We start from the raw sequence: 13,059 nt of genomic DNA, 5'->3' as shown, positions 1-13,059 counted from the left end.
TGTTTTCACCGGGGCTAATTTTTTTGCCATTGGGGTTAGCATTTTAATTCTTGGTATTCAAGGATTATTTTAGCATGTTGATTAATTTATTCCCATGATCTTAGTTTTCAAGCAAAAGGACTGTTCGTTATAGGTATCCATGTAGCTTGGATTACACATCGGTATACGGGTTAATTACTCTTATTATAAGCAACAAAAAAGGGAAAGTGTTTTAATTCGAGAACAATATGCTTAGGCGATCCGACTAAACTGTCAAAAATTTTTGTGGTTTCAACTGCGTTTGGAAATTGCAGACGGTGATATATCCTCGTATTATCGCTTTACATGGGGTCAATTGAACTGCATACGTAACTAATAACATTTGAGACAATTCGTATGATTTTCTGTGATAATTCACAACGTTGTTTTTCCGTTTAATTTATGAGAGGTGCTTAATGTCATTTGTAGGGGCTCTCTCTTTTTTGCTGACTTTTCTTTGAAAGAACAATTTTGGTTGCTATTTACACCAAAGCCCTTTTGAGTTTTACTGTGAGAACCGGTTGCCAAGAATTAGCGTTTTACATAGGGTCACTTTAACTGCATAGACAATTTATAACGCTTAGAGAAGTGGTATCAATTTAGTAAAAAAAATTGTCTCGCTTGGTGATTTGCAGGGGTCTTTAAACAATTAAATTTATTTTAAACGTCAGAAGAATGCTTTCAGTTCCCGTCTGCTGCTTTTAGTTTTTTTTTTACTAGTAAGGATGATTTTGGTGATTTAATCTTTTCGTTATCACATATCTTGCATATGGATTAATGATCCATGTACGTTATAAAGGAAAAGATATATAATCTTACTTAAAATTAATTTTGATTAAGGAAAAATTTTTTGGCCAAATTCTTGAGTTCATCTATATGCTAACAGATCATGCCTAACTAGGAAACGTTGGTTGTAATTAATGCAATACGAACTTGTAGATATTTCTTTTGCCGAATAAGTACTTTAGGTTGTCGAGTATTTTATAAATTTTACAGCGAGTTTAGGGTTGCTACTTCCGGTCATTTTTTCTTGTGATTAAATTTGAACTTCTTTATTATTTATTGAAACAATATTATTTTTGTTGAGTCTTATTGTGAGAAGCTGTTATTAAATATTGAGGTAACTAATACTGCGTTTTATATGTTTTGCTGTGGTGCTAACAATAATAATAATGAAATGTTTCTAGAATAGGGTTATACTTTGACCTTTTGTCTAAACGGGTAACCAAGATTTCCGATGCCGTAATAATAAAGATAACAAATATGTATTATGATGGAGGTAAATCCTCATCATGGTTATGATAAACCTTAATCATAATACACAGTTAGGACATTCTGGAATTCAGTGTTTGAATGTGTCGTTGGCATGCAGTTTTTTGAATTTGGATAAGATATCCCATAAGATTAATTTCAGAAGAGGTAGGATTGACCCTAAAGGAACTTCAGTTTATCAAACATCAAAATACAAATAATATCAAGCCTTCTGAGGCTCGATACACCGAAAGTCTCCTCAGATCGCCATTGGAATACTCCATTAAGATTAAAAGTAAGTTTTTAATTATCGTGATTTGGGGTTATGCATTGATAAACAATTAAACTCAGCACATGGAAGTGATCCTCATGCATCAAAATCAATTGTATTCCAAGCGATCCCCAATGATCCTCATGTTTTTCTACTACGGGGGCTACCCGAGACAGGCGAAGCTAGGATGGCTGTCTACTATACTTTCTCTTCTACGACTTAATTTGTAATACATTTTCATTTTTTTATAATTTGGGAAATACTATATTTTGCTCAGCAGAAATATAGGTCCTCTAGTTTAACGTGTTTGCGCACGTGATATTAGGCTATCGTTACATCCTCGCCTACGCACTTTACTGTATTAAAATTGTAAAAAAAATATTTCTCTTTTTTTGCATTTAAACGAGTAAAGAATTTTTACCTCCTACTTGAGTTTAATTAACAGCCATGATTAATATTTTCATAGTTTTCTGTATCATCTGGTAACGGACGTGTTTTGGGAGTTCCTTGTGGTGAAGAGATCTCTGATGAGTCTTGACCAGCTGTATCAGTTATTTGGATATTGGGATATTGGGTCCTAATAGTTACGTTATTGTCCGTTAGGGGGTTTTGTTGAATAGACTCCATTTGGGATTTTATGTGGTGATGACGAGCTTGGTTTGGGATTGTAAAATACGAGGGTTGTGATGGCCCTTCGTTGTAATTGTTAGCAAGAATATTTTCCAAATGGGGATTAAGGGGTAGGTCAATTTCAACTGTGAGATAGGTTGCCACCATTTTTCTCTAAGTTCGAGCAGAATTCTCTTTGTTTTTGCAGTTCTTTGTTAATTTCGACTTGGTTTTCCTTCAATTGTTTCTCTAAGCTGTCCTGTTGTAGTTTAATTATTTCTTTCTGTACTTTTAAGTGGTCGTATTTTTGTTGTAAGTCTAGAAGCTTTACTCGTTCGGGTGCCAGGGCTTTTTGTACCGCTATTGTTGCGGATAGAACAGTACTGTTTCTATAATCTTGCACTGTTTTACCAATTTCTTGCATTTTATTATATAATACTTGTAATTTTAGGACCTTGTCGGGATAATTATATCCCTTAACGAGCGTGGCGTCGCTTAATGATTCCATTTCATTCTGGATTTTGGCGGTCTGCTCCTTACCTTACAAAAACTGGGTCTCGATTAATTTATCCATTTGTTTAGTTACTAGGATCTCATTTATCTTTTTGTTCATTTTTTCTTTGGAAGCCTTAACTTCACCAAGAGATTTAAGTGTGGCTTCTATCATATACTCGATTTTCAGTCTTTCTGTTATCAATAGTGCCGAGGCGTCTAGAAGTTCCGATCGTATCTGAAATAGCTGGTCCATATTCGTTCTGTCTGTAAAGAGGTGGCACTAGGTATTTTTTTTGGAGAAAGGGTTGAACGATTCTTGTTCTACTAATATCTTCAGGGTTTTTTATCAAGCCGGGATTCAGTTTATCTGTAAAAATTAACTATTAACTTCTTTCGACCTTTTATGGATAGCTTTCGTTGAAACGTCTTTTCATACACCTTTGTTTTAAGGTTTTTTTTTATCAAGCTGCTCATTTCGTCTTAATATTATTTTATAAGTTTTTGGGGTACTTGATCTCTAGACATATTTCCATTTATCTAGTTTTTTAATTACTCTGCCGGACTTTGTGGTAAATTCCTGTTCGCTTTCTGGGCTTTTATTCTTTTTTGACTTTCCCATAGAGATTAGGTCAAATTTCTTATACTGTTTTAATAGGAATTTTTGACCTTTTAATTTAGCCGCTATCGCATGAGCCGCAGCAGAAGTCGGTTTTCGCTTTTGTGCATCTTGGGGCTCATCAGGAGCTGATTCATCGTCGGATTCAGTATAACTAGTCCCTGATGATTCATAATTGTGGCTTTCCGGGGTGGTCCTTTGCGATTTAGGAGTATCACCTGCCCTTGCTTCATATATTTCGTCTCCTTTCGAGGTAGAGTGTTTATTTTCCATTTTTTTGCGCCGAATTCCGGTCTTGGGGGAGTTAAAGGATTCTTGGGAACTCTGGGTAGAGTTGAATGTTTGTGGAGATTGTCTCCATTGTTTGAATGCAATATGCTCCGGGGGGTGGGGTATAATTTGTAACACGGTCTTTTTTCTGGAGTGAGAGTCCTTGGGCTTTACTTTGGATACCGTTATGTGGTGGTATTGTCCTAGATTTTCATCATCAGGGTATTCCTGGGTCCAAGGCAAGGTACTTTGCCTTGTTTTTATAGGATAGTTGATAATATTCATAGATTCTCTCAAATTTTTCTTTTTACTCGTTTACCTGGGTGGGGTTTTCTTTATTTTTACACCCGGGGTTTCCATAGCTCTATTTAATTCATCTTGTAACGACAGGGGCATTTCTATCGGGGTTGCTGGTGATACAATATCATCTGGAAAGCTTTTGGGGGGAGCAAGGAGTTGAAATTCTATCGGGGGAAAATTGGGTTCTTGGGGACAGGGTATAGTCTACCTCTTCCGAGCTTTCTGATGATGAACTTTTTGTACCTTTTGGAGTTCTTGTTTCTACAGGTATTAAAGATTTTCTTTTGGGGATGACTAGATTTTTCATGGCTAGAAATTCTTCAATATTTTCCTCGTCGCTACTATTTTCAAAATAGTCTTGTTTGAAATTGAAAGGTTTTAACTCGGCTACCCTTGACTTTGGAAATTCATTTTCCGAGTTTGATGAATCAGTAGATGAGGGTTTTGGGAGGGCTAACATGTTCCTTATATGTTCTTCCGTTGTCAGTGTTTATCATTTTAAAGGTAAAATCATTTTCGTATTTTTTGGCTTAAATTTCAACGAAAGAAACTCAAAATAAACTTTGAAGCATCAAGAAAATGTAACAGTGACAAGGTAAACCACGAGGAAACTACTAAAATATCCCAACTCTTAAATTTAAATAAAAAAATAATCTAAAATGAACTTTGAAACATAAAGAGAATATAAGAGTGACAAGGTAAACCATTACGAAACACCACTAAAATATTCCAACTCTTATATTTCAACGAAAGAAATCAAAAATGAACTTTGAAACATCTTCAGAATGTAACAGCGTAACAGTGACAAGATAAACCACAAGAAAACTGTACTGAAATATTCCAACTCTTACAATTCAACAACAAAATTCCAAATGAATTTTGAAACATCACGATAATGTAACCGTGACAAGATAAACCACTACAAAACACTACTGAAATATTCCAACTCTTAACTTTCAAAAAAAAAATCTAAAATGAACTTTGAAATAAGAAGATAATGTATCAGTGACATGGTGAACCACGATAAAAAACTAATGAAATATTCCATCTCTCGCATTTTAACGAAAAAAAAATCCAAAATGAACTTTGAAGCATCAAGAGAATGTAACAGTGACATGGTGAACCACGAAAAAACATTACTGAAATATTCCAACTCTTACATTTCAACGAAAAAAATCCAAAATGAAGTTTGAAACATCAAGAGAATGTAACAGTGACAAGGTAAACCACGGCGGAACACTACTGAAATAATCCAACTCTTACATTTCAACGAAAAAAAAAAAAAATGAAGTTTGAAGCATCAAGAGAATGTAACAGTGACAAGGTAAAACCACGAGAAACACTATCGAAATATTCGACCTCTTACATTTCAACGAAAAATATCCAAAATGAACTTTGAAACATCAAGAAAATGTAACATTGACAAGGTAAACCGCGAAAAACACTACTGAAATATTCCAACTCTCACATTTCAACGAAAAAAAAAATCCAAAATGAAATTTGAAACATCAACAGACTGTAACAGTGCCATGGTGAACCACGACAAAACTTTACTGAAATATTCCAACTCTTACATTTCAACGAAAAAAAACCGAAATAAAGTTTGAAACATCAAGAGAATGTAACAGTGACAAGGTAAACCACGACAAAACATTACTGAAATATCCCAACTCTTACATTTCAACGAAAAAAATCCAAAATGAAGTTTGAAACATCAAGAGAATGTAACAGTGACAAGGTAAACCACGAGTAAAGAGTACTGAAATATGCCAACTCTTACATTTCTACGAAAAAAATACAAAATGAACTTTGAAGCATCAAGATAATGTAACAGTTACAAGGTAAACCACGACAAACACTACGGAAATATTCCAACTCTTACATTTCAACGAAAAAAATCCAAAATGAACTTTGAAACATCAAAAGAATGTACAATTGACAAGGTAAACCACGACAAAACACTACTGAAATATTAAAACTCTTACATTTCAAAGAAAAAAAAATCTAAAATGAACTTTGAAACAAGAAGAGAATGCAGCAGTGACAAGGTAAACCATAAGAAAACTGTACTGAAATATGCCAACTCTTACATTTCAACGAGTGGAATCCAAAATAAACTTTGAAATAACAAGAGAATGTAACAGTGACAAAACACTGCTGAAATTTTCCAACGCTTAAATTTCAACGAAAGAAACTCAAAATAAAGTTTGAAACATCATGAGAATGTAACAGTGACAAGGTAAACCAAGAGAAAACACTACTAAAATATCCCAACTCTTAAATTTCAATTAAAAAAATAATCTAAAATGAACTTTGAAACATAAAGAGAATATAACAGTGACAAGGTAAACCATTACAAAACACTACTGAAATATTCCAACTCTTAAATTTCAACGGAAAACAAAAATCAAAATTGAACTTTTAAACATCAAGAGAATATAATAGTGAGAAGGTAAACCACGACAAACACTACTGAAATATTCCAACTCTTATATTTCAACGAAAGAAATCAAAAATAAACTTTGAAACATCTTCAAAATGTAACAGCGTAACAGTGACAAGATAAACAACAACAAAACTGTACTTAAATAATCCAACTCTTAAATTACAACAAAAAAAAATCCAAAATGAGCTTTGAAACATCAAGAGAATGTAACAGTCACAAGGTAAACCATGACAAAACACTACTGAAATATTCCAACTCTTACATTTCAAAAAAAAAATCTAAAATGAACTTTGAAACATCAAGATAATGTAACAATGAAAAGGTAAACCACGATAAAACACTACTGAAATATTCCAACTCTTGCATTTCAACAAAAAAAATCCAAAATGAACTTTGAAGCATCAAGAGAATGTAACAGAGACATGGTAAACCAAGACAAAACATTGCTGAAACATTCCAACTCTTACATTTCAACGAAAAAAATCCAAAATGAGTTTTGAAACATCAAGAGAATGTAACAGTGACAAGGTAAACCACGACGAAACACTACTGAAATAATCCAACTCGTACATTTCAACGAAAAAAAAAAAAAATGAACTTTGAAGCATCAAGAGAATGTAACAGTGACAAGGTAAAACCACGAGAAACACTACCGAAATATTCGAACTCTTACATTTCAACGAAAAAAATCCAAAATGAACTTTGAAACATCAAGAAAATGTAACATTGACAAGGTAAACCACGACAAAACACTACTGAAATATACCAACTCTTACATTTCAAGGGAAAAAAAAAATCTAAAATGAACTTTGAAACAAAAAGAGAATGCAGCAGTGACAAGGTAAACCACAAGAAAACTGTACTGAAATATGCCAACTATTACATTTCAACGAGAGAAATCCAAAATAAACTTTGAAATAACAAGAGAATGTAAAAGTGACAAGGTAAACCATGACAAAACACTGTTGAAATATTCCAACGCTTACATTTCAACGAAAGAAATCCAAAATGAACTTTGAAGCATCATGAGAACGTAACAGTGACAAGGTAAACCATGACGAAACACTACTGAAATATCCCAACTCTTACATTTCAATGAAAAAAAATAATCTAAAATGAACTTTGAAACATATAGAGAATATAACAGTGACAAGGTAAACCACGACAAAACACTACTGAAATATTCCAACTCTTACAGTTCAACGAAAAAAATCAAAAATGAACTTTCAAACATCAAGAGAATGTAATAGTGAGAAAGTAAACCACGACAAACTCTACTGAAATATTCCAACTCTTAGATTTCAACGAAAGAAATCCAAAATGAACTTTGAAACATCTTCAGAATGTATCAGTGACAAGATAAACCACAAGAAAACTGTAGTGAAATATTACAACTCATACACTTCAACAAAAAACAAAGTCAAAAGTGGAAGTTGAAGCTTCCAGAGAATGTAGCAGTCACAGGGTAAAACATGATAAAACACTACTGAAATATCCCAATTCTTGCCTTTCAACAAAAAAAATAATCCAAAAAGAACTTCAAAAAAACAAGAGAATGTAACAGTGACAAGGTAAACCACGCCAAAACACTAATGGGGGGAGGAACCCAAGAAGTTAGGGGGGGGCCTTCCGTGTCTCAAGCTCACAAAAAAAAGTGTAAAAAATGGGGGTGGGGCAAAAAAGTGGGGAGGGGGGGCCCTTCTGTGTGTCAAGTGCACAAAAAGAAAAAGTATTAAAAAAATGGGGGGGGGCAAAAAATTGGGCGGGGGCCCTCTTGGGGACCTTCTGTGTCTTAAGCATGCAAAAAAAAGTGTAAAAAAATGGAGGGGGGGGATAAAATTGGGAGGGGGGATAAAAAGTTGTTGGGCACTTTGGGGGCACTTCTGTGTCTCAAACGCGCCAAAAAAAAAGCGTAAAAAAGGGTGGGGGGCGAAAAATTCAGGCAAGGGGCCCCTTTGGGGTTTGGGTAGGGGACCTTACAAGACTCTTCAATTGGAACTTATGTATTATAACGACCACAGAGTTTCACTCCAAATCATCTTCTAAAATGTCTCAAACTGTTTCGCCCAAAAAAATCCCTAAAATGCCGATTAATTTGCTTTCACCCAAATAATCCCCTAAAAGTAATTTCTGCGTGTTAATTTTGTTTTGGCATCCTTTTGCGATGTCACATTTAAAATTCCTAAGAAACCATTTCCCGCGTAAAATATATTCAATCTGTCTTGATCTCGTTTGAATTTTTGAAAAAATGTAAGGTGTTCCTAGTTACACTATTATGGCTTCGATAGAATATTAATATTTATCTCTCAGACCTAAAGACCAGAGAAGCCATATTGCTTCTTAATTCCCTTCGTGTTACATTAGAATTCCCTGTCAGATTATGCAGATCAATTTCCCAGAGATCTATTGCCCTTCGTGAATTCCCCGTCGATTATGTAATCAATTTCCCAGAAATTTGTCCCCTTCGTGGATCAATATAGAATTCCCCGTCCGTTATGTAAATCAATTTCCCAGGAATCTTGTCCCCTTCGTGGATCAATATAGAATTCCCCGTCGATTATGCAAATCAATTCCCAGAATTCCTGTCCCCTTAGTGGATCAATACACTTAGAAACATTCCCTGGTTGACACGTGATCCTGTCCCCCTTCGTGGATCAATAACATTGTACCGTTAGTATTCAGTGCGCATGCGCAAATCTCGTCTCGGAGTCAATAGGCTTAGAAACATCCCCTGATTGACCTTGAAAAAGGTGTCATTGACTCTGTCCCGTTAGATTCGATTGTAGATGGTAGCACACGGTCCCCCCGGAGTAATACCTAGATCCTTACTGAGGGGAGAGGTGATGATCTGAACAATTTTGTTATTATTTTTCTTCTTTTTCATACCACCTGAGACTGACCTTCTTGCATTGAATTAACTTCATTTGTTTCCTTCAGCCATTACACTTGAATTCGCATCCGCCTAAAATAGCGATAAAATAGAGGCACTTTCAGCCAATATTTTACCAAATCCAATTTTTTCCTCAATTGGCGGAAATTACTTGGGGGGTGAATGACACCGATACTTGACACGTTTGAGTAAAATCACATGGTACGGTGCTATAACTGACATTTAGAATAAATAGTTCGTCGTGTTAATTTTAATATTAAAAATGATTTTTTCTATATAGTTAATTTATATATATTGTTAATTTTTCTCTTGCATGACTTAAAAACAAGAAGAAAATTAAAATGTGGAGGAGAAGAATACACACCACCATGTTCCTCTGTTTTCCCATCTTGTGTGTAATAGTAAATGTATTGATTTATTTTTTTTTTATACATGACCATTTAAAGCACGTGCTGATCCAGGGTTAGAAATTTTATTTTGGGGTACTTGATAACGGTGAGAGGGGGGTTCCTAACCTTTGAATGTAATTAAATACTAAGAGACTACTAACAATACTTTGTAAGTTTTGTCTAAGTTTATTCTTTGGAAAAATGAATGTTTAAAACAAAAAGGTCTGTAAAAACGACGGCTTTATAAGGGCTTTATTAATTTTTTTTTATTGAAAAATATATTTTATCCCATAATACCCGATATACACATAATTTATTGTTTAGTTAATTTATTGTTAAGTCAGTTGTAAACAATCGATAATTAACGGTCTTTTGAAGAAACTCTGTTTAATCCAAATTTTGGGACCCTTATTTGGTGAAACATCATAGCCCGGGAAATTTTTACTATACACTACTTGAAAGACTAGAAATACAATCCCAGGATATCAATTAAGGGGGAAGAAGACTAGTAATTTTCCCTTATATTAAAAAAAATACCCTTTTCTCTGATATCAAACATTTAGTGGTAACGAACTGTAAGTAAGGAGCAGCCCGGCTCAATAGTAACCAAAACTCTAAAAAACGGAGTTTTGATAAATAATTGGATTTTTATGCTGGTTTTGAATATATAGGTTTTTTAATTTTAGTTGTACCCGTCAAAGGTTAAGAGCCTGAGAAAATTTGCCTGATTTTTGAAAAAAGGGAACAATACCTCTTAAAACTTGTAGAATCTTAATTAAAATCACAACATCAAATTCAGCATATCAGATAGCCATACTATACATATTTGAAGTTCTTATCTGCAAAAATGTTGAATTTTGTAATTTTTGCCAGAACAAAGATCACGGATGGTTTTTTGTTTTTTTAGAAGTGATCGCATGGACCCATTGGGCCTAGAGCATTGGGAGGGGGCCGATTCTGTGAAATTAAAAAGTTCTAGCGCCCTTTACAAGTGACCAAAAAAATGGAAGGCAACTAGGTCCCCTCCCAGGCCACTTTTTTCCCCAATGTTGTCTAATCAAAATTTTTGGATTAATATATTGTTTACCATAGTTGAAATACCTTATAACTATGTCTTTGGAGAAAACATGACGGCCAAAGCATTGGGGAAAGGTCTTTAAGTTATAAAATTTGCTCGTTGCTTTCGTATAGTATTTGTATAGTATTAGTTTTTTGGGACGCATGCATATCTTTTTCGGGTGGGGAATGGAGGAAGAATTTTTGCTGGGGGGACTTCCCTCGGGGAGTATGTTCCGTGGACAGGGAATTTTCCAAGGGGCTAAATTTTCTGAAGAAACTGTATACTGGGGGAATTAGCCAGAATTCTTGTACGAAATTTCTTTATATGTCTTGCTTTCTCTTCACTGACTGAATTTTACGCAGGGGGGTATTAAGGGTAATTTTCCGGGGTAAATTTTCACCAGCATTAAATTTTCCTGAGGATTTATCCGCGGGTTGGGGGATTTTTCTGTGGAGGTGGAGCCAGATTTGCTGGCGTTATTTAAAAAGCGATCAGAAATTAAACTAAAAAAGAGTTTTTTCAACTGAAAGTAAGGAGCAATATTACAACTTGAAACGAACAGAAATTATTACGAGGGGGGCTATCTCTTCCTCAACATCACGCTATTTATACTAAATTTTAAATTATACCCAATTGTTTAAAAACGACTCCTGAAAAAGAAGGGTCGCTTAATTAGAATAATAAGTAACTATATTTTAATGTCAAAACTTTTTTCTTGAAGGGTGAGGTGCTGAGGAGGGGAAAACCTCCCTCATTTACGTAATAATTTCTGTTTTAATTTTTAATATTGTTCCAGACCTTTTGTTAAAAAACTTGTTTTTTTGTTTAATCAAACAGTTCTTGGTAGCGAACTGTAAGTAAGGAGTGACCCGGCTCAATAGTAACCAAAACTCTAAAAGCAAGAATTTTGATACCAATAGATACATCAATAGAATCAGATTTTTGGTGATTTCAAATATATAAATTTCATTAAGTTTAGCCTTACCTGGAAAAAAATGCCTTATTTAAAAAAAAAAGAGGAAACAACACCTAAAATTCATTGAACTTTAATGAAAATTACACCATCAGATTCAGCGTATCAGAGAATCCTACTATAGAAGTTTCAAGCTCTTATCAGCAAAAATGTGGAATTTTGAATTTTTTTCTTCCAGAAGAAAGATCACGGATGCGTGTTTATTCGTTTCTTTCTGTTTTTGTCGGTTTTTTTTTCGATGGCTGATCGTATCGCTCCAGTTGGCCTTAAACGTAGAGAGAGGGCTGAAAATGTGGAATTTTGTATTTTTCGCCAGAAGAAACTACACGGATGCGTGTTTATTTGTTATGTTTTTTTCTGTTTTTTTTTTATTTCCCGAGGGGTGATCGTATTGATCCTGTAGTCCTAAAATATCGTGAGAGGGCTCATCTGAACAAAAAATACTTGTCTTATTGCTATATCGTTACTACTACTACTATTACTACTGGCTGTATCATTAACCAGAATGGTGGGGGGGTGACATAGAATTGTCAATAGCACCACCCCCAGTCAGTTCAATTGCAATCGATGGAGATGGCATGAAGTCCTCTAAACCTGTTAGTATGCATTCGAGGATGTTTGGGGAGAGCTGATCAAGCCAGCCTGTATTGTCCTGTGACGTAATTTCTTTATGAGGACCCAGTTCAGATGCACTACTAACATCGCCTAAATACTCTCGCATAAATCTATCTGTCCATTCCGGGTCCTCCACCATCTCAATGTCACAAGTTAAACCGTCTAGGCTAGCCATGTCCCCAAAACAATCATTTAGAAAACCCCTATGCCATTCCGCATTATCTAGAAGTAATGTAGATTCATCGCTAAACTCCATTGGTGGTGCTAGAATTGGTTCAGGTCCACTAAATGTTGATGTTTCATGACCCAATGAAGATGGCGCTGCTATTTCATTAATCTATAGAAAAAAGGTTTATTTTCTATGTCAAATAACCAATGTTTTATAAAGTTAAAAAAAAATGTTCATATTTTCCACCCAACCCATAAAAAGTAATTCGTCCCTGCATTATTTTAACTAAATACTTGCCCCCACCCCCTCCCCAGAAAGGTCAGAAAGACGCAAAAACCTATTTATGCTGTAGCAATTCTATTAGTATGTACACCAGGATATTGAATAAGTACCATTTTTCACCCCACCCACAAAACTCAATTCCTCCTAGCATTATTTAAACTAAATTCTTGCCTCCACCCAATCCCCTCCCCAGAAAGTTAAGAAGGAGGCAATACCTATATTTGTCCAGAAGCATTTATACTCGTATTTTTACCAGGATATTGAATAAGAACTATTTTTCATCCCATCCACAAAATTCAATTCTTCCTAGCACTTTTTTAACTAAATACTTGCCTCCACCCCACCCCACCTCCCCAGAAAGATCAGAAGGAAGCAAAACCCAATTTATTCTGAAGCATTTCTAGT

Source organism: Artemia sp. Qi Xiang Cuo, chromosome 17 (genome assembly GCF_049724085.1).
Source record: "Artemia sp. Qi Xiang Cuo chromosome 17, ASM4972408v1, whole genome shotgun sequence".
Taxonomy (NCBI): Eukaryota; Metazoa; Arthropoda; class Branchiopoda; order Anostraca; family Artemiidae; genus Artemia; species Artemia sp. Qi Xiang Cuo.
This window is presented reverse-complemented; position numbering follows the sequence as displayed.